Genomic DNA, 17,876 nt, shown 5'->3' with positions numbered 1-17,876 from the left:
GCTGTGGCCCCTTGTGGCATGTAGTAGTTTAGAAAGTTTAGTGTCCTTTTTCTTTTGTAGAGAAGCAAAGTGTGTGTTGTAAATGGCTTTTCTGCATCTGCTATTAGCAAATATCTCCAACAGCTGAAGATGGAACACTAGCAGTGGAGGACTCTGAGTTACTACACAGAATTATTTCCCAGATGTGTGATTGATGGGGTTCGACCACATGTTTGGTGTCTAAATGATCACCATGTTTGGGGTAAGGAAGGAATTGCCCCAAAGTCAGAGTGGTATAGACCCTGGGTTTTTTTTGCCTTCCTCTGCAGCATGGGACACGGGTCACTTGCTAGTTTAAACTGGAATAAATGGTGGATTCTCCTTAACTGGAAGTCTTTTTAAATCAAGATTTGAGGCCAGAGGTTATGGGCCTATTGCAGGAGTGGGTTAGCAAGGTTCTATGGCCTATGATGTGCAGGAGGTCAGACTAGATTATGACAATGGCCTTCTAGCCTTATCGTCTTTGAGTCTATGAATCTACCAACCATATATACTGCTTTATTTCCACGAGTCAATTATATTGTGGGGTTTGGGCCAGTCTTTTGATTTTTGAATTCTCCCTTGCCCATCCCTAGTGTGTGTGTGTGTGTGTGTGTGTGACAGTGTGTTGCCAATGATCCCAAATTTATTACGGTGACATTTTTTGGCCACCACTGGAGCTGTTCTCATCCCCACATCTGCCCATCCCCTTCACGGCAATTAATTCTGCTCCCCAAACCTTAGTTCAATCTTGTCCCCCAGCTCTCCATCCATTCTTCCCCCACATCACCTCTTCCAGCCCCACCTCTGCCCCTCCTGCAGTTCCTGGAGCTCTTCACCTACCCCCCTCCCAGGCCCAAGATGGGGGAGTGGAGTTGCAGAGGGTTCCCCTTCTTTCCCTTCTAGGCTGGAGGGGGCACTGTTGTTGTTTTCATCCCCATGGTAATTCTGGGTGACTGTGCATACCTTCCTTTCCCCCGGCCAATGACGTCTTTTCATAACTGACTACACAAATGTGCAGAGATGCAGGTTCAGCTATGCACTCAGTAGGTGCAGGATGGTGTTAGAATGCGCATTCAGGAGCTTGAAAGCAAGATAGTGAAGGCAACAGGCATCACTGACTGCATAACATGTATGAAAGCAAAGTAGAAATGTTCCATGGAGTGCCAAGGCAGCCTGGCTGACATCAACCTAGGCACAGCTGGACAGTGGTTTCACCTGAAATGATTAGTGCAATCTGCAGTCAATGTACTGCACAAATTAGAAGTATTCTATGGCAGGTTTCAGAGGAACAGCCGTGTTAGTCTGTATTCGCAAAAAGAAAAGGATTACTTGTGGCACCTTAGAGACTAACCAATTTATTTGAGCATGAGCTTTCGTGAGCTACAGCTCACTTCATCAGATGTTTACCGTGGAAACTGCAGCAGACTTTATATACACACAGAAATCATGAAACAATACCTCCTCCCACCCCACTGTCCTGCTGGTAATAGCTTATCTAAAGTGATCAACAGGTGGGCCATTTCCAGCACAAATCCAGGTTTTCTCACCCTCCACCCCCCCACACAAATTCACTCTCCTGCTGGTGCTAGCCCATCCAAAGTGACAGACTGGACTTCTACATAGAGTGCTTCCGCCGACGTGCACGGGCTGAAATTGTGGAAAAGCAGCATCACTTGCCCCATAACCTCAGCCATGCGGAACGCAATGCCATCCACAGCCTCAGAAACAACTCTGACATCATAATCAAAAAGGCTGACAAAGGAGGTGCTGTTGTCATCATGAATAGGTCGGAATATGAACAAGAGGCTGCTCGGCAGCTCTCCAACACGAGTTTCTACAAGCCATTACCCTATGATCCCACTGAGAGTTACCAAAAGCAACTACAGCATTTGCTCAAGAAACTTCCTGAAAAAGCACAAGATCAAATCCGCACAGACACACCCCTGGAACCCCGACCTGGGATATTCTATCTACTACCCAAGATCCATAAACCTGGAAATCCTGGGCGCCCCATCATCTCAGGCATTGGCACCCTGACAGCAGGATTGTCTGGCTATGTAGACTCCCTCCTCAGGCCCTACGCTACCAGCACTCCCAGCTACCTTCGAGACACCACTGACTTCCTGAGGAAACTTCAATCCATCGGTGATCTTCCTGATAACACCATCCTGGCTACTATGGATGTAGAAGCCCTCTACACCAACATTCCACACAAAGATGGACTACAAGCCGTCAAGAACACTATCCCCGATAATGTCACGGCTAACCTGGTGGCTGAACTTTGTGACTTTGTCCTTACCCATAACTATTTCACATTTGGGGACAATGTATACCTTCAGATCAGCGGCACTGCTATGGGTACCCGCATGGCCCCACAGTATGCCAACATTTTTATGGCTGATTTAGAACAACGCTTCCTCAGCTCTCGTCCCCTAAAGCCCCTACTCTACTTGCGCTATATTGATGACATCTTCATCATCTGGACCCATGGAAAAGAAGCCCTTGAGGAATTCCACCATGATTTCAACAATTTCCATCCCACCACCAACCTCAGCCTGGTCCAGTCCACACAAGAGATCCACTTCCTGGACACTACAGTGCTAATAAACAATGGCCACATAAACACCACCCTATACCGTAAACCTACTGACCGCTATTCCTACCTGCATGCCTCCAGCTTTCACCCTGACCACACCACACGATCCATCGTCTACAGCCAAGCTCTGCGATACAACCGCATTTGCTCCAACCCCTCAGACAGAGACAAACACCTACAAGATCTCTGTCAAGCTTTCTTACAACTACAATACCCACCTGCAGAAGTAAAGAAACAGATTGATAGAGCCAGAAGAGTTCCCAGAAGTTACCTACTACAGGACAGGCCTAACAAAGAAAATAACAGAACGCCACTAGCCGTCACCTTCAGCCCCCAACTAAAACCCCTCCAACGCATTATTAAGGATCTACAACCTATCCTAAAGGATGACCCAACACTCTCACAAGTCTTGGGAGACAGGCCAGTCCTTGCCTACAGACAGCCCCGCAACCTGAAGCAAATACTCACCAACAACCACATACCACACAACAGAACCACTAACCCAGGAACTTATCCTTGCAACAAAGCCCGTTGCCAATTGTGCCCACATATCTATTCAGGGGACACCATCACAGGGCCTAATAACATCAGCCACACTATCAGAGGCTCGTTCACCTGCACATCCACCAATGTGATCTATGCCATCATGTGCCAGCAATGCCCCTCTGCCATGTACATTGGTCAAACTGGACAGTCTCTACGTAAAAGAATAAATGGACACAAATCAGATGTCAAGAATTATAACATTCATAAACCAGTCGGAGAACACTTCAATCTCTCTGGTCACGCAATCACAGACATGAAGGTCGCTATCTTAAAACAAAAAAACTTCAAATCCAGACTCCAGCGAGAAACTGCTGAATTGGAATTCATTTGCAAATTGGATACTATTAATTTAGGCTTAAATAGAGACTGGGAGTGGCTAAGTCATTATGCAAGGTAGCCTGTTTCCTCTTGTTTTTTCCTACCCCCCTCCCCCCAGATGTTCTGGTTTAACTTGGATTTAAACCTGGAGAATGGTCAGTTTAGATGAGCTATTACCAGCAGGAGAGTGAGTTTGTGTGTGTATGGGGGTGGGGGGGATGTGAGAAAACCTTGATCTATGCAGGAAATAGCCCGACTTGATTATGTAAAGAGTTGTCACTTTGGATGGGCTAGCACCAGCAGGAGAGTGAATTTGTGTGGGGGGGTGGAGGGTGAGAAAACCTGGATTTGTGCTGGAAATGGCCCACCTGTTGATCACTTTAGATAAGCTATTACCAGCAGGACAGTGGGGTGGGAGGAGGTATTGTTTCATGATTTCTGTGTGTATATAAAGTCTGCTGCAGTTTCCACGGTAAACATCTGATGAAGTGAGCTGTAGCTCACGAAAGCTCATGCTCAAATAAATTGGTTAGTCTCTAAGGTGCCACAAGTAATCCTTTTCTTTTTAAGTATTCTATGCACGTTTTCATAATGATGATGGATTGGGCATAGGACAGTGGAGTGAATATAACCTTTAGTCTGGTTTATTTTACGCATTAAGATATCCTTTATTTATCCTCTTCCCTTTGGACTCGATTGAGATTTTATGTCTCGTCCCGGGTAAGAGGTGACGTATAGCTAGCCTGTCCCAGCAGCAGTGCAAGGAAAGAATTGTGACTCAGAGTCACAATTCCTGCTCTGATTTCCCTTCTTGCTCCAGAAGGGAAATAATTTGCTGGTGCCCTTAACCAGCAGCCGATAACTTCTGAGTCACAATATGGCCCTTGCTCTGCTTCTTGGTGGTGCAGCCACGTGCTGCCTCTGACGTGGGCTACACATCAGAAGACTGCCAGTACAAAAATTAGGATGTAGCAGACAATTTGTTTCACCCTTTATTCGGTCTGCATTTCATACAAACCTTGTTACAAAGTGCAAAGCTATTAGGGCTTTAAAAATTGAAAGCAAAGAGATAAAGTAGTTCTGGGCTGCATATGCTCGGTTTGAAAGGGACGTGAATGGCTCAGGGGGGCCCTGGATCTGATCTGATGGCTTTCTGGGTTACAGTCACACAGGGAAAACATTAATATGGAAAGGAAAAGAAAAGGAGGAACTGGTTTCCTGCTGTGCTTTTAAACTTACCAGTTCAGACTGGCTCTAATAACTCATCATCCAATATTCATTTACAAGTTACTACAGTAACAGCATGTCTGAGAGGAGAGCAGATTCATTGGTGTCAGCTGAGCTTATCAGACCAAATCCACTCAGAGACAATAGAAATTCTTTCCTTAAATGAGACAATTTCCAGCTTTCCCAATAAGGCGATTTAAGTGTAATATAAAACTCTTTCAATAACATGTCCTGAAAGTGCAGGGCTGTGACATAAAACATTCGTTTTTACTAGGAGAAAAGAAACCCCAAACCATGGGTTTCCAAACCCCCTCACTGGTAGAGATTTTATTGAATGTCAGGCTTCTTTAACTGGTGTCCTAGGTTCCCCTTCTGAATCACAGAAACATGCTGGATTTGAATGGGCCACAGCGCAGCATGGGCTGCTCCAAACTCCAGTTTTGCAACTGTCCTGCAGTCATGAGCAGCTGAGCCCCTGCCATGAAGTGCACATCTGAACTGGGATTTAATTCCTAATCCACTAAAGTCTAGATTCGGTATTCCAGTTCAGCACATTAAATTCAGGCTGGTAAAGCTAAGCTGTTGTGTTCGGATCCAGATCTGGGCCCAAACTATCTCAGTGTTTGGGAGGAGAAGCTTGGGGGAGGGGGGTGGGGGTTAGTATTGTTTCAGTTCATTGTAATGACAGGCCTGAGCTGTGAATTCCATATTGAAATCTGCACTTCTCCAACATTCAGGGAGGAGGGGGTGTGTTTGTTTGTTTTTTTAAAATGAGGTTCAGGTCCATCTCCAGTCACAATTTGAAGTCATAAGGCCAAAACCTGGTCCCTGCTCCAGCCCCTTTGTCCTGTTCTACCAGTGCAAAGGGGGCAGAAATCTACCCTAATGGGGCAGCTGAGGATGCCTCCATCAAGAGGAAATCCCTGAGGGAGTAGAGGTGATGCCACTAGCTCCCTACCTTGTCACCCACAGTGAGGGAACTTGGCTAGGTGTCAGTGTCCCCTAGTTGGAGCATACTGCTCTCCGGTGAGCCTAGTGTAACCAGCTTTGAGGTTGCTCCGTCTATGCCAGGGGCTGTAGCCTGGGGATTTGAGAGTGAAGAGTGGCTTAAACCATCTCCGCTCACTATCTTCTCAACTGCAGCAAGCAAAGCTCTAGCACAGCTGTGAATCTGGCCCATGGTTTGGAGAAACATAGGTTAGAGTGTGCACAACCGGTTGGTAAAGCTGAGGTATTAGTCTGCTAATCTGGTCCAGCTGTCCCACATGGGCAGAAACCACGGTGTTAAAGATCATTAGAAAAAGAACAGAGGAAAAACCTTCAGGGTCCTAAATAATTGCACAGAATCTTACGTCTACTCCCTGAACTGCCTGTACTCCACTAATGACACCAGCCTGAACTTCCTGTTTGTACAACTAGTCCAACAAGGAGCTGTTTTTTTTTTTCCTGTCCAACCTCTTGTACATGGAAAGAACCTCTCAATTCTGGTCTCTTGATTCAAATCCCATGTTAAGACTCACCTTTTTCAGGATGACCATAAGAAGTGAATCAAACATAATTATCTTTAAAAAAAATCTTGATTGAGTTATCAAGATGTACATATACCTAAACCGAATAAGTGTGTGTGTGAAATCTTATTGCTGGAAGCCTTTCTTTGCTCGAACCAATGCCCTCCTTCTTTGCTGCCCTCACTAGTTGTTTCATGCTTGAAGTGTAAAATGTAAGCTCTTAGGGGAATAAAATTTTCTATTTGTTCTATTAGAGCCTGATCAAAATCCCACTGATGACATTAGAAAAACTTCCATGATGTCCATGGGAACGGGAGCAAGCCCTAAGCCCCAGATCCTCAAAGGTATTTAGGCACCCAACTCCCATTCGGGGTCTGGGCCTAAGTTCCTAGTATGCTAACATGATTTTGAGCACTATAAAAATAAATAACAATTGTAAAAGAAAGGGTGGTCTTATGGTTAAAACCATCGTCTGGGACTCAGGAGAGCTGATGTCAATTCCTAGATTTGCCACAAACCTTGTGTGATTTAGTCTTTCTCAATTCCCTGTCTGTAAATTGAGGGATAATATTTCTTCCCCTCACCCTTTGTCTAGGGTATCTATTTAGATGTTTTTCAGGGGACAGACTGTCCCTTGTTATGTGTATGTATAACACCTCACACAATAGGCTTCATGCTCAGTTGAGGTCCGTAGAAGCACAAATAATAATGAAATCGCCTCCTATTCAGCTATTTGGGTGTTTTTTTCTTTACGTGATATTTACATTTTTTAGCGAGGGGTCAGTTTTGAGTCTCTATAGTACTTGATTGACTATAGTCAGTCTCTATAATACAAGAATGACCATAATTTATCATTACTTCGTTGTCTTCTGAAAGTGTGACTTGAATTTAAGTATTCAAGGTTTTAAGAGAAAAAAACACTCCTCCCTATCAATATCTTTAGGTTCTAGAAACAAAAAACAAGAGTTCATGGAAATTTCACTCACTCCATGTAAATTATGTTGCTGCATCATTAGTAAATCCTTTGTAGTGGGGAAGAGGGAATTTCCATGGGAACAGTAGTGACTTAAGCCACTAATATTTTTGTTAGATTCAAAATATTAATCTGCTCCTCTTTCCACCTCCCCCTTGAATTCTGTGTATTTATCTTCCAGAAGTTGGCTTGTTCCCAGGTAGAGAAGAGCAAGTAGAGGGGAAAAAAGGAGGCTGAATTTAGTCAGAGAAGACAATGTTCCACCTACACCAAGCAAATTATGTCTATGAATAGAGGGAAGGTTTAAGAGCTTTTATTAAAAAAAAAAAACTTTTTACATTAAGCAATACAATTATGAAAGGTACCAGATTGACAGCTCTGCAGACTGAGGAGCTCTGTCTGCAGAAGTACAGCACAAGCAGCCTTGATGTTTGTTTTTTCCACACTGCCCAGCCAAGTTGCCTCAAGCCTAAACTGGGGGAACCCCGGGCCAGCTTGTCAGCAAATGTGCCAACTGACAAGGGCATTTTTGTGATGAGGATTTTCCACCAGGAACTGGAATTTGGCATTTCATATTGGAATACGGGGTGTGTCCTCTGGGCTCAGCTTACTGCTCTCCCATGTCTAGTGATTTACATCTGGCAGTGGGCAATCTGTCCTCAAATGGTGGCAATGTTCGATCATTGCCAGCCCAGGCTGGATTTCAACTGGTAACCCAAAGGTGAAAGGCTCCATCCATATCCCATTACCCTTATCGTGAGAGCCTTTCACATCAGTAGGTTTCTATGGTGTTAGTTTTTTATATTCAGATATATAAACTTCTCTTGCTGAAAGCAAAGTGCAAGTAATCAGTGTACAGGATCCGCTGCTTCAGACTTATGTGAATAATGGAGTCTTGGAACCTCTCTGTTTGAATGAAATTTTCCTACTACTGTGCTTAATTTCTTGTGAAGATCCGACAGTATGTCAGACACACAAAGGAAGCACAGCTTCTACCCAGAGGAGTTTACCACCTAAATAGATGGACAACATAGGATGCACTGGGAGACGCAGAGGAAAGTTCTATAAAGGAGCATTTATGTTTGAAGGGTGAGATTTTCAAAAGAGCCTAAGAGAACTGAGCTCCTAACTCCCACTGCCTTTCACTGAGAGTTAGGCACTCAGCCCCCTGAGCTATTTTTGAAAATCTGACACACATTATCCAACTCTGTCTCTAATGGGTGGGTGACCGCATTTTGCCGGGGATTAGCATTTGTGGAAAAAGGGAGAACTCTTCCTGTTTCCTGTTAAGCAGCTTCTGTCTCTTATAAAAGCCTTCCAAGGCTCTCCTGTTTCTCATGTGCAAGAGTGGCTTAGCCTGCAGCTTCTGAAGTCACAGGAATGGCACGTGGCCACATCCAGACACACCGAGCTTCAGCTGGCAGAGTCCTGATGTCCCAGAGACAGCTCTGCTAACCAAGCAGAAGAACTGGCCAACAAACAATGAGGTACATTATAGAAATAGTTTTGATACCCCTACCCAGGCTGAGTAGTACCTTACTCCTTGAGTAGTCCCACTGAATACAGTGGAGCTGCTTGTGGACTAAGGCACAACTCAGTATAACTATAGGAAGCAGAATCGAGCCCTTAATAACTGTTTCGTGTGAGACTATGGGTTGGAAAAGGCAGCTATTGCCAATATGCCTATGGCACAAAATTTCATGAGCTGGCACTGGGGTAGGACACTGTGTAACCAGCTTAGGCATTGGGCCGGTCATACCAATTCTCAAACCTCCAGATTTAATTGTGAAATAAAACTAATTTGCCGCTCTTGCCATTATCAGGACAAATTCTCATCTCAGTCCTTCATGTGAAAAGCACTAGAACAAATGAATGATTACTGACCCATGATACCTATTAGAGATTACACTTGGGTCATCTCATTTGTTGGTTTAACACAAGAAATGAAGGGCCCTAGCATGGCTGTCACAAGACTTGAATTGATAATGAGAGAACATTGTTTTTATGAGAGACTTATTCTAGCACAACACACAGGAAAACGAACTAAGAACAAGACCTTGAACCTTAGGCCTTAGTTACATAAACCTGGCAGGACTTACCTCTCACTCTGGTGTCCTTGCATTACTACCTGGAAGTGTAATATAGCAGTGATGCATTTCAGTACTAAAATTAGTCTTCATATATACAGATAAGTGCTCTTGTCTTTTGCTTCAGCCTTCGCCTACATCACTACACACAGCTAAATTGCACATTGAGGTGTTTTTGAATCAAAAGAAGTTAAACTGATAGGCCAATTCATTTCCAACAACAGCAGTCTAGTTGGACTCCTGTGCACATTGCCTGAGTCTGATTGCAAACCAGGTCTCTGCTGCCAAGTGACAAAATTGCTCTTTAAAAAGCATCCTTGGTGCTAAAAAGAAACATTTCTTACAACTTTAAAATGATTGAAGCACTCTATGGCTAATCCACCCATGGACCACAAATCACTAAGAGCTAGATTCTGCTGCTCTTTACTTAGGTTGAGTAGTACTTTACTCTGCCAGCAGCTCTGGGACCACTCACAAACTAAGGTACAACACACATCTAAGATGGCAGAATCTGGCCCTTATATTTTAAGACAGAATTGACTGCAAAAAGTTAGTATCTTTCTTTCAAGTGACGGGGAGGGGTCCAGAAGCCCACCACACCACCAGCAGTTCCTTGAGACATTCAGCCTGCCTGCATGTGCCGCACATATGTGGGCAGGATGCCCTGGCTACACTCAGTTGGCTTCTACGCCGCCTTCTTGGAGCTGTATTGTACCCCCCCCTCCACGTACCCTGATGGTGTGGAAGGATGGTAGAGCCATGGCTTTGTCTCTTCTGCAATGTGTTCCACCATTAGCAGCATTACCTCTCCTTTGTGCTCAGAGGAGCCCAAAGACCAGCATGATGGCCTCTGCGCAAGTACGGTTATGCAAGGTGGGAATTTACATCCATACGAGGCTAGCTACAGTGTCGGCACCAGTATGTAATCTGCTTTGGATTTAGAGCCTTCAGGCCGAGAGGTATCTATGAACACAGGGACCTACGTTTGCCTTGCTCCTTGGGTGGCCATTTACACCTATGCAAAGGGAGTGCAACGGGGTTATAAAATGGTACCAAATCAGAATGGTAGGGCCAGATCCTTAGCCAGTGTAAATTGGTGTATCTCCATTGACTCTGATTTACTCCAGTTTAGGATCTGGCCCAGGAGAGTTGTACACCTGCTTTGCACCCCTTTTGCAAGAGGGAAGGGCACAGTCGGGTCCTGGCGCTTTTGTAGCTGTTGTTAATGCAGTTGTGGAGATGACACCTCTCCCCTCCCCCCATTTCCCATCTTATCCCTTCATCACACAGGCTGTCTTTCAGTTCTTTAAAGGTTTCCTCTCTTTGTTTCTTTTATGGGATTTGACCTCTCCTGACCCGAGGCTGTGAAAGCAGCTTTGCAAAGCTGGACATGCAGGTCACAAAAGACTTGTATTTCCATTTTGCATCTTTTGTGAGGCTACTTGTCATTTGTTTCAGGTTCCTAGTTACATGGAAGCCTGCAAAGGGGAGCCACACTGAAGCCTTTGGTCTTACTCCAATTTGCTGAGATTTTTCCCAGTATTGATCAGTAACAGATATTACATAGGCACTGATACTGAGAATACATTAAGTAATTGGAAAAACCAGGCCCGCATCTCCCCCTTCCTTTCACTTCAGGGCCATTTATCATAACAACATCTGTGAGCAGCAGAAAAAGATGTGCAGGAGCTGAATCAGCCATGGTTTAAAGTGGCCAGAGATAATTCAAAGTAATAGCTTTCAGTGGAGCTCTGATGTTACATTAAATACTTATGGGTGTGATAACGACCTCAGTTACGCTGGGGCAAGTCAGGAATAACAGGCATCAGTAAAATTTCGGGTCTCTGCATTTTGAAGATGCAGGTCATATCACACTGCATCTTTCTCCAGGTATTGGTTTCTTCTATGCTCACAGGGATGCAATGTCAAACACCAAGCAGGAGAAATATGTTTCTATCTCTAATATAAACACCCATTACTGCGATAGCCGGGTGCCAGGCAAAATCATCATCATCATCATAATCATAATAATTAATAAATATAATGTCACTAGGATGATAAAATAGAAAGGCCAGTAAAGGGGTTGGGGGGGAAATCAGTATTTTAGAATCCTCCCATTCCTGGAAACTGAAATGGCATTGGCAGAAGACTAAGGGACAGTGAATGCTTCAGGCTGAAAAATCAAAGCCCAAAAGGCATGATAGGACTTTCAAGAAACAATGTTACAGTAATATTAAATGTTACAGTAATATTAAAGTCACCTCATGGGTGACTTTAATTTTCCTGATATCTGCTGGGTGAGCAGTACAGCGGTGCATAGACAATCCAGGAAGTTTTTGGAAAGTGTAGGGGACAATTTCCTGGTGCAAGTGCTAGAGGAGCCAACTGGGGGGGGGAGCTTTTCTTGACCTGCTGCTCACAAACCGGGAAGAATTAGTAGGGGAAGCAAAAGTGGATGGGAATCTGGGAGGCAGTGACCATGAGTTGGTTGAGTTCAGGATCCTGACACAGGGAAGAAAGGTAAGCAGCAGGATACGGACCCTGGACTTCAGGAAAGCAGACTTCAACTCCCTCAGGGAACGGATGGGTAGGATCCCCTGGGGGACTAACATGAAGGGGAAAGGAGTCCAGGAGAGCTGGCTGTATTTCAAGGAATCTCTGTTGAGGTTACAGGGACAAACCATCCCGATGTGTCGAAAGAATAGTAAGTATGGCAGGCGACCAGCTTGGCTTAACGGTGAAATCCTAGCAGATTTTAAGCATAAAAAAGAAGCTTACAAGAAGTGGAAGGTTGGACATATGACCAGGGAAGAGTATAAAAATATTGCTCGGGCATGTAGGAATGAAATTAGGAGGGCCAAATCGCACCTGGAGCTGCAGCTAGCGAGAGATGTTAAGAGTAACAAGAAGGGTTTCTTCAGGTATGTTGGCAACAAGAAGAAAGCCAAGGAAAGTGTGGGCCCCTTAATGAATGAGGGAGGCAACCTAGTGACGGAGGATGTGGAAAAAGCTAATGTACTCAATGCTTTTTTTGCCTCTGTCTTCACGAACAAGGTCAGCTCCCAGACTGCTGTGCTGGGCATCACAACATGGGGAATAGATGGCCAGCCTTCTGTGGAGAAAGAGGTGGTTAGGGACTATTTAGAAAAACTGGACGTGCACAAGTCCATGGGGCCGGATGAGTTGCATCCAAGAGTGCTAAAGGAACTGGCGGCTGTGATTGCAGAGCCATTGGCCATTATCTTTGAAAACTCGTGGCGAACGGGGGAAGTCCCGGATGACTGGAAAAAGGCTAATGTAGTGCCAATCTTTAAAAAAGGGAAGAAGGAGGATCCTGGGAACTACAGGCCAGTAAGCCTCACTTCAGTCCCCAGAAAAATCATGGAGCAGGTCCTCAAAGAATCAATCCTGAAGCACTTACATGAGAGGAAAGTGATCAGGAACAGTCAGCATGGATTCACCAAGGGAAGGTCATGCCTGACTAATCTAATCGCCTTCTATGATGAGATTACTGGTTCTGTGGATGAAGGGAAAGCAGTGGATGTATTGTATCTTGACTTTAGCAAAGCTTTTGACACTGTCTCCCACAGTATTCTTGTCAGCAAGTTAAGGAAGTATGGGCTGGATGAATGCACTATAAGGTGGGTAGAAAGTTGGCTAGATTGTCGGGCTCAACGGGTAGTGATCAATGGCTCCATGTCTAGTTGGCAGCCGGTGTCAAGTGGAGTGCCCCAGGGTTCGGTCCTGGGGCCAGTTTTGTTCAATATCTTCATAAATGATCTGGAGGATGGTGTGGATTGCACTCTCAGCAAATTTGCGGATGATACTAAACTGGGAGGAGTGGTAGATACACTGGAGGGCAGGGATAGGATACAGAGGGACCTAGACAAATTGGAGGATTGGGCCAAAAGAAATCTGATGAGGTTCAATAAGGATAAGTGCAGGGTCCTGCACTTAGGACGGAAGAACCCAATGCACAGCTACAGACTAGGGACCGAATGGCTAGGCAGCAGTTCTGCGGAAAAGGACCTAGGGGTGACAGTGGACGAGAAGCTGGATATGAGCCAGCAGTGTGCCCTTGTTGCCAAGAAGGCCAATGGCATTTTGGGATGTATAAGTAGGGGCATAGTGAGCAGATCGAGGGACGTGATCGTCCCCCTCTATTCGACATTGGTGAGGCCTCATCTGGAGTACTGTGTCCAGTTTTGGGCCCCACACTTCAAGAAGGATGTGGATAAATTGGAGAGAGTCCAGCGAAGGGCAACAAAAATGATTAGGGGTCTGGAACACATGACTTATGAGGAGAGGCTGAGGGAACTGGGATTGTTTAGTCTACAGAAGAGAAGAATGAAGGGGGATTTGATAGCTGCTTTCAACTACCTGAGAGGTAGTTCCAGAGAGGATGGTTCTAGACTATTCTCAGTGGTGGAAGAGGACAGGACAAGGAGTAATGGTCTCAAGTTGCAGTGGGGGAGGTTTAGGTTGGATATTAGGAAAAACTTTTTCACTAGGAGGGTGGTGAAACACTGGAATGCGTTGCCTAGGGAGGTGGTGGAATCTCCTTCCTTAGAAGTTTTTAAGGTCAGGCTTGACAAAGCCCTGGCTGGGATGATTTAATTGGGTATGGGTCCTGCTTTTGAGCAGGGGGTTGGACTAGATGACCTCCTGAGGTCCCTTCCAACCCTGATATTCTATGATTCTATGATATATAAGACGGAGTATTGGGTAGTGTGAGTACAAGGACCACAACCTCCCCCTAATATTAGGACATGAAAAAGTATCCGTACACACCAATATCTCTCAAAGTAGTCTTATATGCTATACACGTTTTGACTTACAGAGACCTTTCTGCTTGAGATCATGGGTGTTGGCATTAGACAGGTGAGGTTAGTTACAGGAATATGGGATGCAAAGATTTGGGGCTGTACATCAGAATATTATGGCAGAACAACATCCGGGGCAACTTAAATGATCCAGAGCTAAAGATAAAGCCATAGCAACTTCCTTCGTAAACCATTCTGTCATTCTCATGCTTCTGGCATTATTGTAGTGGTCTCTCAGCAACAGATGGTTGTTACATATTACACATTAGGGTACTGAAACACCATGGGGTGAATTACAAATAAGCCTTGCGTGGGGGACCTGGAGGTATCAGGGGTTGGTAACACCAGACATGCAGCCTTTCACCTCTAGGTTATCAGTGCAAATCCACCCGGGGCCAGTAGTGGCCACAGGTTGTTCCCATCTGACTGGCCTATGTGTCATAAATCTGGTAGTCCCACATCCATTGCCAGTGCAGGGGAGTTTACATGACAAAAACAACCATCCCAATTCATACTTTTGCTGATAGTCTCGAGAGGACCAAGTCTGCATGGACACTACACTACCTTCTCACATTTTGTGTGGTTCCATACAGGTCAGGACTGAGACACATGGGTGAAACAGTGTAGCTTGACTTTTGCTGTCCATATCATACATGTTCAGTGGGTAAATTCCTTCAGACTCTAGGGCTGCCATTCTGGCACTTTTCCTAAACATTAAGTTAATGTGGGAGGGAAAATAATAAGCCTTACCTATGAAAGCCTTTTCTTCTGGTGGGTTACGTTCAGATATATTGTTTTATTTGTCTTCTTTATTAAAAAAAACCTTTCTTCTGTCGATTGTGCATTGTGTTGGCAGCTTTTCTGGAACCATTTCAATTCACAAATTGTATTGTAGCCCTTCTGTTGACATAAAAGGCCATTGGGGATTTGACTTCACTATCAATGGAACAGTTATAATACTGTGCAAAGCACCCTTGAAATCAATGTGATTCTCCTATTAGAAATACTATGCACATAAATTGTAGAAAGAAGAGTCAATGTGTCTCATAAAGCATGTTAAGTGGATGCTAAACCTGCAGTGCAACCACATTTCAAACCTCAACACGAACCTCTCCCTCTCTCTCATAGATAGTTCAGAATTTTTAGCAATTGTAGTATTTGTGAGAGCTCTCAGTTGACAATTCTAGGGACTGAAATCCAAACCAGGGCCTAGTGCTGCACTACATTATATAGTTTCATGCTGATGTACCTCCAGTTGAGATCCAGTGGCAGAGTAAGCTTCCCCTCCCAACCTAGGTGCCCCAACTCCAGCCGTAAGAGCCCACCACTGTAGGCAGTGGTTAAAGATCAAAACAGGAGTGGAGGAGCTCACCAGTCACAAGTCTTGATCTTAAGTGGTGATGCACCACAGCAAGGAAAAGAGAATGGTAATTATGTGCGGTTTTATATTGCTTTCATCTCCATGTTGTCTGAGGGCCAAGAGGGCCATAAGAGGGATGGATCTGAAAGGAGTTCATGTCCAAAAGCAAGCTCACAGCCCATCTCACAAAACTATGTGATGTTGGCCCCACATATGGGCACCTTCCTGCTGCTCTCCAGCCTCTTTCCATACATGCCTCCATTTGAAATTGGTGAGGAGAGTCTGCACCAATGTCACACAGAAACTGGGCAGAGTCCTACCACTGCATACTTTGAAACAGTGATGCAATTTCTTGCATTTGGGGAGATAAAGCAAGTGAACTCAGCATAGCCTGGCACCTGTCTGGAAGAGAGAATTCCTAAAACATTACAGCTACTGGCACCAAAACTTAAAAAAAAAAAGAAAAAAAAAAGGACAGAGAGATATGATTGGCCAGGGCAAGAGTTAAAAAAAAAAAGCTCATGTACTAAAACAAAAAAATTCCATTGTGAAAAACCTAGAGGGTCTTTATATGTGCCAAATTGATTTCTTTGTCTTTACTTCAAGCACGAAATATCAATTACTTTGAGGTTATGTCCTATCTTAAAAGCAGGGTGAGATTTATGTGAACAATCAGTTTTAGTTACAGGGAATTAATCTGGTGTTGGACTGAATTACTTTTCTTTTATGTCATTTGTCCCCTGATACCAAGTGGCACTATTGAGCAGGGGTATCTCTAGTAAATGTGGCTTCTAGTTATATGTCCAAATCTGAACAGCACAAATACAGATGCATGAAGGTTCAGATTCAGCAGAAGTAAATACACCCATCTGGGCTTATGTGACATAATATTTTAATAGAGTCTTATCTCCAATTTCTTATACAAACAAACAAACGAACGAACGAAAAACCACTGGTTCTATGAAAAAGATCTGAAGCTAGAAGGCAAGAACCACAATGATTTGCTGGAGCTGTATATTCCCTCTGTGACCATGTCATTGTAAAAAAAAATATAAAAAAATCCAATTATAGACATAGCAGATAGCTTGAAAATGGACTGAAATATGAACGAATGCAGAGCCAGAGTCTCAGCTGATGAAAGTTAGCATAACTCCACTGAAGTGAATACAACCAGTTTACAGCAGGAAAGGGTCTAGCCTGTAACCTTTTTGTTTCATATAATTGTAACTGAATCCTACCACCTTCAAAGTTCTCAGCCTGACCACAGTCAGCACCATCACAGCATTTCTTAGGGAGGAGACCCTTTTGCACCTCACTTTTGACATGGTGTGATAGAGTGTTCACTCCATACTTGCCCTGATAGGGTTAATGCAGACTAAGAAGAGGGCTAATTAACCCAACAGGCCACAGCTGAGAGGAATCAGGTGGCTAAGCAACCCCCTAATTGAATGAGGAAGCCCAGCTGCAGCGGAAGGAGCTGGGCAGGGACTATAAAGGCAGGAAATTGGCACTAGAAGGGGGTTCTAGGAAAAGTCTGTAGTCATTCTATAGGAGAAGGGTGGTGTGTTTTGACTGGCAAACTGACAGGTTGGGGAAGCCAGGGAGGTAGGACAGGGCTCAGGGAAAAGCAGTAAGGTCTAGAAGGGAACAGACCTTGACTGCTGGTTAGAGGGTCCCTGAGCTGGAACCTGGAGTAGAGGGTGGTCCTGGGTTCCCTTGCCAGCTACTGAAGGAGTGGCACTGCAAGGCAGTCAATGGGAAGACTGCCTAGGACTGCTGAGGGAAAACTTGGGTACTCTAGAAGGGGAAAACATGTATTGTGACCTGGCTGGAGGTCCAAGTCACAAGGAAGTGGTGGCAGCAGCAGCTTGTGGTGCCAGAGAGGTGCTGCAGACCCACTGAGAGACATGGAGAGAGAGTGTGCTATCATAGGAAGGGGTGTCTTGACCTTGTGAGCTGTTCCCTCAGAATGACCAGGAGGAGGTACCATACCTGTGGTGAATAGAGCCCCATCACACACGGTGTTTAAGATTTTACCTCCTAGCCTCTTCTATGGTGCCCGCGAGTAAAAAGCCAGAAACACGACAGTCAATAATTCCAAATTTGGGGCACCTTAAATAAAAGCGAACTTGTTAAGGAAAACAATTGAAAAATCATTAAACGTGACTCAGATTAAATGTCACTGGGTGGGCCACAGCCTCATGCTGCAAAGTTCTGCACTCTGAGTCCTTTGTTCACCTCCGTGTGAGGAGTGGATGTCCCCTACATCCTGTCTATGACACTGTATTTGCATATAACCCAAGACTAGTATCTGTATATCCAGCAAGATGTGGGGTGTTAGTCCTCCCACCCTTACCTGGTTGAAATAGGGTAATTTTATTAAGGGGACATTCAGAAGTGCCTGTTCCTGCCGGGCT

The 17,876-nt window shown here is 44.6% G+C and overlaps 1 protein-coding gene across 3 annotated transcripts in view; it reads right to left on the bottom strand.

The window, feature by feature from the left end:
• Window positions 1–17,876, bottom strand: part of SIAH3 (siah E3 ubiquitin protein ligase family member 3) — a 78,956-nt gene that overhangs the window by 17,370 nt on the left and 43,710 nt on the right. The window contains exon 1 of one of the 3 annotated variants that reach the window (XR_012158996.1): window positions 14,850–14,990. The exons of the other annotated variants lie outside the window; for them this stretch is intronic. The gene's annotated coding sequence lies outside the window, so the exon portion shown is untranslated. Of the gene's footprint in view, window positions 1–14,849; window positions 14,991–17,876 lie in introns of those variants that run through there. 3 annotated transcript variants of the gene reach the window in all.

Source organism: Lepidochelys kempii, chromosome 1, assembly GCF_965140265.1.
Source record: "Lepidochelys kempii isolate rLepKem1 chromosome 1, rLepKem1.hap2, whole genome shotgun sequence".
NCBI lineage: Eukaryota > Metazoa > Chordata > Testudines > Cheloniidae > Lepidochelys > Lepidochelys kempii.
Note: the sequence above shows the minus strand (reverse complement) of the source record. Positions and strands in the feature narration are given on the sequence as shown.